The sequence below is a fragment of the Mus pahari genome, chromosome 5, assembly GCF_900095145.1.
Source record: "Mus pahari chromosome 5, PAHARI_EIJ_v1.1, whole genome shotgun sequence".
Taxonomy (NCBI): domain Eukaryota; kingdom Metazoa; phylum Chordata; class Mammalia; order Rodentia; family Muridae; genus Mus; species Mus pahari.
The window spans coordinates 73,438,107-73,447,730 of NC_034594.1; positions in this window are offsets into that span (position 1 = coordinate 73,438,107).

The following is a 9,624-nucleotide window of genomic DNA, read 5'->3' on the forward strand; positions in this document are numbered from 1 at the left end:
GGGCAGCCTTGTCTAGTCCCTGATTTTATTGGGATTGCCTCCAGCTTTGCTCCATTTACTTTGATGTTGGCTACTGCTTTGCTGTTTATTGCTTTTATTATGTTTAGGTAGGGACCTTGAATTCCTGATCTTTCAAAGATTTTTATCATGAAGGGGTGTTGGATTTTGTCAAATGCTTTCTCAGCATCTAATGAGATGATTGGGTGGTTTTTATCCTTGAGTTTTTTTATATAATGGATTACGTTGATAGATTTCTGTATATTAAACCATCCCTGCCTCCCTGGGATGAAGCCTACTTGGTCATGATGGATGATCGATTTGATGTGTTCTTGGATTCAGTTTGCGAGGATTTTATTGAGTATTTTTGCATCAATATTCATAAGAGAAATTGGTATGAAGTTCTCTTTCTTTGTTGGATCTTTGTTTGGTTTAGGTATCAGAGTAATTGTGCCTTCATGGAACGAATTGGTGTGGAAGTTGGAGGAGAGGTGGAATTAGGTCTTTTTTGAAGGTCTAATAGAAAGCTACACTTAAACCACCTGTTCCTGGGCTTTCTTTTCTTTTCTTTTCTTTTTTTTTTTGGTTGGGAGACTATTAATGACTGCTTCTATTTCCTTGGGGGAAATGGAACTGTTAAAATCATGAATCTGATCCTGATTTAATTTAGGTACCTAGGTACCTCGTATTTGTCTAGGAAGTTGTCCATTTCATCCAGGTTTTCCAGTTTTGTGGAGTAGAGCCTTTTGTAGTAGGATCTGATGAGGTTTTGGATTTCCTCAGGATCTGTTGTTATGTCTCCTTTTTCATTTCTGACTTTGTTAATTAGGATACTGTCCCAGTGCCCTCTAGTTATTCTGGCTAAGGGTTTATCTATTTTGTTTATGTTTTCAAAGACCAAGCTCCTGATTTGGTTAATTCTTTGAATAGTTCTTTTTGTTTCCACTTGGTTGATTTCAGCCCTAAGTTTGATTATTTCCTGCCGCTGCCTACTCCTCTTGGGAGAATTTGCTTCCTTTCATTCTAGAGCTTCTAGGTGTGCTGTCAGACTGCTAGTGTATTCTCTCTCTAGTTTCTTTTTGGCAGCACTCAGAGCTATGAGTTTTCCTCTTAGGACTGTTTTCGTTGTGTCCCATAAGTTTGGGTATGTTGTGGCTTCATTTTCATTACTCTAAAAAGTCTTGAATTTCTTCTTTATTTCATCCTTGACCAAGCTATCGTTGAGTAGAGTGTTGTTCAGTTTCCACGTGAATGTTGACTTTCTAATATTTATGCTGTTATTGAAGATCAGCCTCAGTCCTTAGTGATCTGATAGGATGGATGAGATAATTTCAATATTTTTTTATCTGCCAAGGCCTGCTTTGAGGTTCCATGAGGTGCTGAGAAGAAGGTATATCCTTTTGTTTTAGGATAAAATGTTCTGTAGATATCTATTAAATCCATTTGTTTCATAACTTCTGTTAGAGTCCATGTGTCTCTGTTTAGTTTCTGTTTCCAGAATCTGTCCATTGGTGAGAGTGGGGTGTTGAAGTCTCCCACTATTATTGTCTGAGGTGCAATGTGTACTTTGAGTTTTACTAACATTTCTTTAATGAATGTGGCTGACCTTGCATTTGGAGAATAGATATTTAGGATTGAGAGTTCATCTTGGTAGATTTTTACCTTTGATGAGTATGAAGTGCCCCTCCTTATCTCTTTTGATAAATTTGGGTTGGAAGTCAATTTTATTTGATATTAGAATAGCTGCTCCAGCTTTTTTCTTTTGACCATTTGCTTGGAAAATTGTTTCCCAGCCTTTTACTCTGAGGTAGTGTCTGTCTTTGTCCCTGTCCTGGATTTCCTGGATGTTTTGAGTTAGGATCTTTTTGCATTTTGCATTTTCTTTGATTGTTGTGTCCATGTTCCCTATGGAATCTTCCAGTAGCTTCTATCTGAGCTATTGCTATACAGGTTCAAGCATCGAAGGATGTTTCCTTTAACACCTTTTTAACAGACAACTCTTCTCTCCTATGTTTTCTCTTTCACTGTGTGAAATAACAATCATGCCTTGCACAACTTTCTGTGTTTTCTTGAAGCTGTTTGTCTAAAGGTCATTGACAGAAATAAAAATTTGGTATTAAAAAAAACAGAAAACTGTACAATCTTAAAAATTTGGTATTTAAAAAAAGAAAACTTTACAATCTATTTATCCAGTGCTATTTGCAAATCATTTATATCTAAAGAATCAGGCAAACTATCATATTAACTCTTTAACAGTAGTTCATGCATTCCTAGCAATAGGTTTTATAATAATAAATATTTATTTGAAAATCAGTGTGTTAGAGTCTCTATTTTGCAATGGCCAATGACTTTGATGGATTTTGTTCTCACTCTTTCTTGCTTCTACATGTTTAGAAATTCATAAACACTGAAAACATAGTCTACTTCATCATTTTATCATGATCTGGAGTGAGCTGTAACTGTACTTCCTTAGTAAACAACAATTTCATAATATAAAAAAAATACAGAAACAGATGCCTCTAGCTGCTGGAAAACTCATGAGAAGTATTCCACTTACAAATACAACCCTGGGATTTCAGATATTACAAATCTGAAAAATGAAATATTTAGAGTCAAAAGATATCTGTTATGGCTACTTATTTGTTGTTTTTGTTGTTGTTGTTGGTGGTGGTGTTTTGGGGTTTTGGTTTTGGTTTTTTATTATTAATTAATTTAACTTTTTACACTCCATAGATTATCTCCCACATCCACCCTCTATCTTTTCTGAATCTCATAACTACTTCCCACACCCTGTTTCTACATGGATGTCCCCATACTCTATCCCACCTGACCTCTAAACTCCCTGGAAACTTCAGTCTCTTGAGGGTTAGGTGCATCATCTCTGAATGAACACAGATCTGCCAGTCTTCCACTATATAGTGTTGAGGGTTTCATATCAGCTGGTGTATGCTGCCTGGTTGGTGGTCCAGTGTTTGAGAGAGCTCAGGGGTCCAGATTAATTAAGACTGCTGGTCCTCCTACAGGATCGCCCTTTTCTGCAGCTTCTTTCAGCCTTCCTTAGTTGAACAACAGGGGTCAGCTGATTCTGTCCATTGGTTGGGTACAGATATCTGCATCTGACTCTTTCAGCTGCTTGTTGGGTCTTTTGGAGGGCAGTCATGATAAGTCCCTTTTTGTGAGCACACCATAATCTCAGTAATAGTGTCAGACTTTGGGACCTCCCCTTGAGCTGGATCCCACTCTGGGCCTGCCACTGGACCTTCTTTTCCTCAGGCTCCTCTCCATTTCCATCCCTAAAGTTCTTTCAGAAATGAAAAATTATGGATTCCAGTTGTGACTATGGGACTGCAACCCCATCCCTCACTTGATGTCCTTCCTGTCTTCTTGCTGGAGGTGGGCTTTATAAGTTCCCTCTTCCTACTATCAGACCTTTCAACTAAAGTCCCTACCTTTGAATCCTGAGAGACTCTCACCTCCCAGGTCTTTGGTGCATTGTGGAGGATCCCCCCACCCTCCTATTTCCTGGGTTGCCTGCTTCCATTCTTTCTGCTGACCCTCAGGGTTTCAGTCCTTTTCCCTCACCCAATATCAGATCAGGTTCCTCTCTCCCCTCCACTCAACCCATCTGCCCACTTTCCCTCCCATGTCCTTCCTTCCCTCCCCGCTTGTAATTACTTTTTTATATTGCTTTGACTTCTACTATACTTGGGTTGATGGCTGTCAGAATAGGTTTAACTATTAAAATGTTATCATAACTAGCACATTCCTTCTTATAGGGAAATGTAGTTTATAAAATCATCTCTTTTTCTATACTACTGCAATTTTGTATTAATTTTCAGTATACTAAACTGTTGCATTTGTTGTTGTTAATGATATTGTTTTGTTTTATTTACTTATCTTTTTATCCCTTTTGCTTCATGTATTTTCTTTCTCTCTCTCTAATTATGATGACTTAACCATATTAATCTTTTAGTATCTACTAATAAGTGCTTAAGTCAGAAACTAAACATCACCTAAGTCTTCTCATAATTCCCTTTTCCTTTTTATCCCCCAAAAGCCAGTACCACTTTGTATCCTGTGCACAGCATCAGCCAGCTAGATCAAAGCAGGGCAAAAAATATATCACTTCTCTTGAAGGGAAACCTTATCACCTCCAAACAAATATATGTCTTCTCTTACATCTAAAAAATATTACATAGAATACTCATGGAAAATATAGGATAAGAAAACATTTGTCTAAGAATACAAACTAATTTTATTCTATAATTAAAACATTTAAAAATAATTGTAGGATTTTTATATGAGGTATCATTTTGCAATCCTTTTCAGTGTATGGAAGAAACAATAGCAGCATGTCAGAAATAAGAATAAGCTTAGAAAATATCCTGAGCAACTGGACACCTTAGTTAGATCAATAGTAATCAAACTGTGCTTTGAAAGTTTCCCAGAAATTGCTACAGGGCAGAAGGCCAAGTTTGCTTCCTCTTCTTAAAGCAAAGTTGGACATTTTGAAATGATTATTGTTCTATATATAATTTTATTTTAAAATAAATAAGAACTATTCTCCTAAATATAACTCACTAGACAAGATGACTTTGAAATGTCCTTCTACCTTTATGTTAAGTCAATGAGCAAGTTACAAAAACCTTGGAAAGTCAGACATGCTGTCATTCCCTAATTGTTGTTTAATGGCTCTGGAAAATTCATAATGTACAACAAAAAAGCATTAGAGAGAGAGGAGGGAGAGAGAGAGAGAGAGAGAGAGAGAGAGAGAGAGAGAGAGAGAGGTTAAGGATAACTGCATAATGTAAAATTCACAATAAAGAAGGCTTCAACTATAGCATATTTATGTGTCAAGAAAACAGCCATAGAATGTGATACTTTCTAAATAGTAACATTATTAATCAAATTACCAATTATTATTATTATTATTATTGTGAAATGCATTCTAAAAATCATTCAATATATCATTGCAAATATCATTTATAAATAGTTGGATATGTCATGAGTTATTTAAAAGTGTCACTGTACAATAAAAAGCTGTTTTCTGGATATGAACACCTTAAGAGAAACCAGGGCTCAGATTCATGCCTAAAGCTTGGGAATATATTCCTGACCAGGCTGCTTTAAGAATGTCAAATATTTACTCTGTTCTAAACAAATTATGCAGTTGTAGCAGTGACAACCATAAGAGCTATGACATGTAGTCCTTGAATATTCACATATTAAAACCCAGATTGGGCATACCAATAATACCTTTAAGGCTTTCTAAGTTCCTCCTCTTCTTTAATCACAAAATCTATAATCCTGCAGACACTGTCCCTCAGTATAATTTAAAGGTTACAACACAGGCAGCAGTGAAAACATGATTGCTATCCATGACACTCTGATGTGTTTTACTCACTGCTCACCCTCTTCCTGATTTGAATAACTTATTATTTTCAGTAATCTTAGGTCCTATACAGATTCTTGAGTACATTCATTAGACTAATCTACTGAAGAAGAGCATAGACTAGAATACCATAGAACATTTTGTTCTCCTCTTGAATTTCTTCTTTCCTATAGTTGTCTTTCATTTCATATCGTGTAAAACATTCAGTTCTCCAAAAAAGCTTATATTTCTTAAATCTTTATAAATTTTGCAAGCATAGAAGAGTTGTTTTAGTGAAGATATTTTATTAATTAAAAGAATTAGGATATACAAATAAATACAATTTTTGGCTCATATACTAAAACATAACATATCTTAAAAAATACAGTGAGTCAAAAGAAAATAAATATTAAATTGAACTACATGTGTTTGCCTAATTTCACTTTTATAGAGTTTTATAGTTATCTCTTTGAAAATAAAGTAAATACATTTGATCTTCCAAAAATCCCCCAGAACTCTGTAATCACAATAGTGGTAAGTATTATGTCAAGACATAATACACATTAAATATAGGTGTACAGATCATCAGAGTCTCATGTAATAATTTTTTAAAACCCTGTGTAAAAATAGACAAGTGTTCTACTTAACAAAAAATAAATACTTCCCATGGTACTGTTAACTCCTAAATACCTACATCCGAGTTAGTACAAGGATTCTGCTCACAATCCCATTAACCAGGTGACCCATATGTTCCTTCACTTACCATATTTAAGGTTTTATGGCTATAGTTATCTCTACAACAAAGTGGAATGATCAAATGAACAACTATCCATTATTTCTTCAGACAATCTTTCTCAATTACAAGTAAGCAATTGATTAAACATCAATGAATGACTATCCTTATAATACAAGGAATAAGTCTACAATATTGCATCTTTAATATGAGCTTCCAAAGCTAAAATGTTGATCAAATTCAAGCTAGTGTGTACTGTTACTGTTTTCTCAAGGTCAATACTCCCTATCTTCATTTATATATGGATATATATATATCATACCACACACATGTACACATGCATAGAGGTGACAACATCCAAAGTCACATTGGCAGAGAGCTAAAAAACAAAAACAAAAACAAAATCCAAAGGATTTCTTATGATATTGTCATTGGAACATCATATGCTAGCATTAGAAAAGAACTAATTACCATAAGAAGTCAAGGAGAGCTTTATATATTTTCCTCTAAATTATGTTATGCACTGTGAACTCTCAGAATAGTCTTGTCATGAGTTAATTTTAGATTTACACATACATAACTAGCTATCTTGTTCTGCAAAGTTTACACTAAAGAATTTTTAATAATATCAACATTGTCAGCATAATTTTAAAAGTAGATTTAAAGAACAATTTTTCAGTTTCTGAGACAAAAATTTTCACTTTGCAGAATAATTACCAGGAAGATATTCATAACAGTACCTTGAATATGCAGTAGGAATGAAACTTTACCACAGATGGTAAGGATGCTTCAAATGTGGCAACTTTAAATGGGAATACTTCCAAAGATGTCTTCCTACTTCTAAACTAAGATAAAAAGGGAGAATTCAAAATTTTTTGGCTTGCTAAAATTGTTAAGCCTTAAAATTATAGTTCGTGTGTAATAAAATTATGTTTAAGTGATTTCAAATATGTTTTTGCTATACTGTAGTTTAATACAATTCTGGAAGTTTCTTGCTGTGGTTTAGATGTAAACTCATATTCATTGGCTCATGTGTAGAAATACATGATTCCCAGCTAATAGCACTGTTTGGAAACAAGGGTACCTTTGGGAGGTACTCCAAAACCTTCACTTTGGAATAAGTGAGACTGTGAAGTCAACCTTGAGATTTACTGTTTGAGGGTTTCTTTTGTCCTCTGTTTATCATTGCTCATGATCCAGATGTGAGCAAGGTTCTGCTACGAGAGTGAAGTATTACCGTTTTCATGTCTTTCCTGCAAGGAGAGAAAATACCCTCCAACACTGAGCCAAATTTAATCTGGCTAGATTCCATCATGTTAATGTTTATCAGGTATTTATTCTCAGAAATGAGAAAAGTCATTAAAATAGACCACACGTGAAAATGGTATTTTAAAAAAGGAAAATAAGCATGGTAAATGACTATACAGACAATTACTAGACTAGCTTAGGAACTATGGCTATTTTAACAGAGTACTTTCTTAGCATACGCAAGGTCCTGGACCTAACCCCATTATCATCAGAAAACAAAACTAAACAAATGAGGAGTTCAAATTGTATTATAGAGCTATAGCAATAATAAAAGCAGGGTATTTATATAATAACAAATATATTAATCAACATAATTGAATGGAAGAACCAGACAAAAGTCAATATACCATTAAACCATATTTTAAAAGAAGAAAATAAAGAAATTGAAAATATACCCTGGAGAAAAGACAGCAAATAGTTCTAGTCAAACTTGATGGCTGTATGTAGAATGAAAATACATCCATATTTATTAACCTGCACAAAGTTCAGCATCATATGGATTAAATAACTCAATCAATATCTGATAGGATAGGAAGTGGGGCATATGCTTGAAATTATTGATACAGAATATGCATTATGAACAGGTCATCGATAATGTAAGCACTATCTCCAGGAATTAATAAGAACCCATTAAGTTGAAATTTTCTATACAACCAACTATACTATCATTCAGACAAGACAGCAGCCTACAGAATGGTATAAAGGTGTTTACAATTTACACATCTAAGAGATATTTGTTAACTGAAATATAAAAATAACTATTTAAAAATGTACACATCCAAAGAAAACCAAAAAAAGCAAAGCAAGACAAAACAAAAACCAAAAATAATTAACTCCTATTTAAAAATGAAGTATAGAGGTTGTCAGGGAGAGGGCAGACTGCAGAAGGGACACAGTTTCTGGGAGTCCATTTCTGGCTCCAGACATCCAGGCACCATTCCCACCAGAGGAGAGGTGTCTGCCCTGGAGCTCTCTCACTGCCCGAGCTGGTAAGGAGCCGTCTTTGCTCCAGTGCTCCCAGGCTCTGGTCTTTGCCAGGGAGAAGACCCCATTTCTGGCTCTGGACATCTGGGCACCATCCCCCACAGAGGAGAGATGTCTGCCCTGCAGCTTTCTCACTTCCTGAGCTGGTAAGGGAGCCATCTTTGCTGTGGTGCATACAGGCTCTGGTCATTGCTGGGGAGAGGGCAGACTGCAGAAGGGACACAGCTTCTGGGACAGACCCCGTTTCTGGCTCCAGACATCCTGGCACCATCCCCACCAGAGAAGAGGTGTACACCCAGGAACATTCTCACTGCCTGAGCTGGTAAGGGAGCCATCTTTGTTCTGGTTCACCCAGGCTCCAGTCTGCACTGGTGAGAGTGTAGACTACAGAAGCAACACAGCTTTGGGACAGACAGAAGCAATCTAGCTTCTGGGACAGACCCTGTTTCAGGCTCCAGACATCTGGGCACCTTCCCGTCCAGAGGGCTCTGTCTGCCAGATAGATGATAGAGACATATTGTGTCCAGGGTCCCTCAGAGTCTAGCCTGTGCAGGTGAGTGAGTGTGCAAACGACAGAGGCAACACATGTTCTGGGCCTACATCTTGAGCCAGGAGGCAGATCTGAGCACCAGGCCTCTGTGCGCCTTCCGTGTATGAGAAGAGCTTGCCTGCAGAGAGTACTCTGACCACTGAGACTCAGGAGAGAGCTGGACTCTCAGGACTGCTGACAGAGGTTAACAGAATCACAGGAGGAACAAGCTTCAACCAGAGACAACTATAACAACTAACTCCAGAGATTACCAGATGGTGAAAGGCAAACATAGGAATCTTACTAACAGAAACCAAGACCACTCAGCATCATCAGAACCCAGCACTCCCACCTCAGCCAGNNTTGGATACCCCAACACACCTGAAAAGCAAGACTCAGATTTAAAAGAATAACTCATGATGCTGGTAGAGGACTTTAAGAAGGGCATTAAAAACTCTCTTAAAGAAATACAGGAGAACTCTGCTAAAGAGGTACAAATCCTTAAAGAAATACAGGAGAATGCTGCTAAAGAGCTACAAGTCCTTAAAGAAACAAGGAAACACAACCAAACAGATGATGGAATTGAACAAAACCATCCAAGATCTAAAAAGGGAAGTAGAAGGAATAAAGAAAACACAAAGTGAGACAACTCTGGAGATAGAAACCCTAGGAAAGAAAACAGGAGCCATAGATGTGAGCATC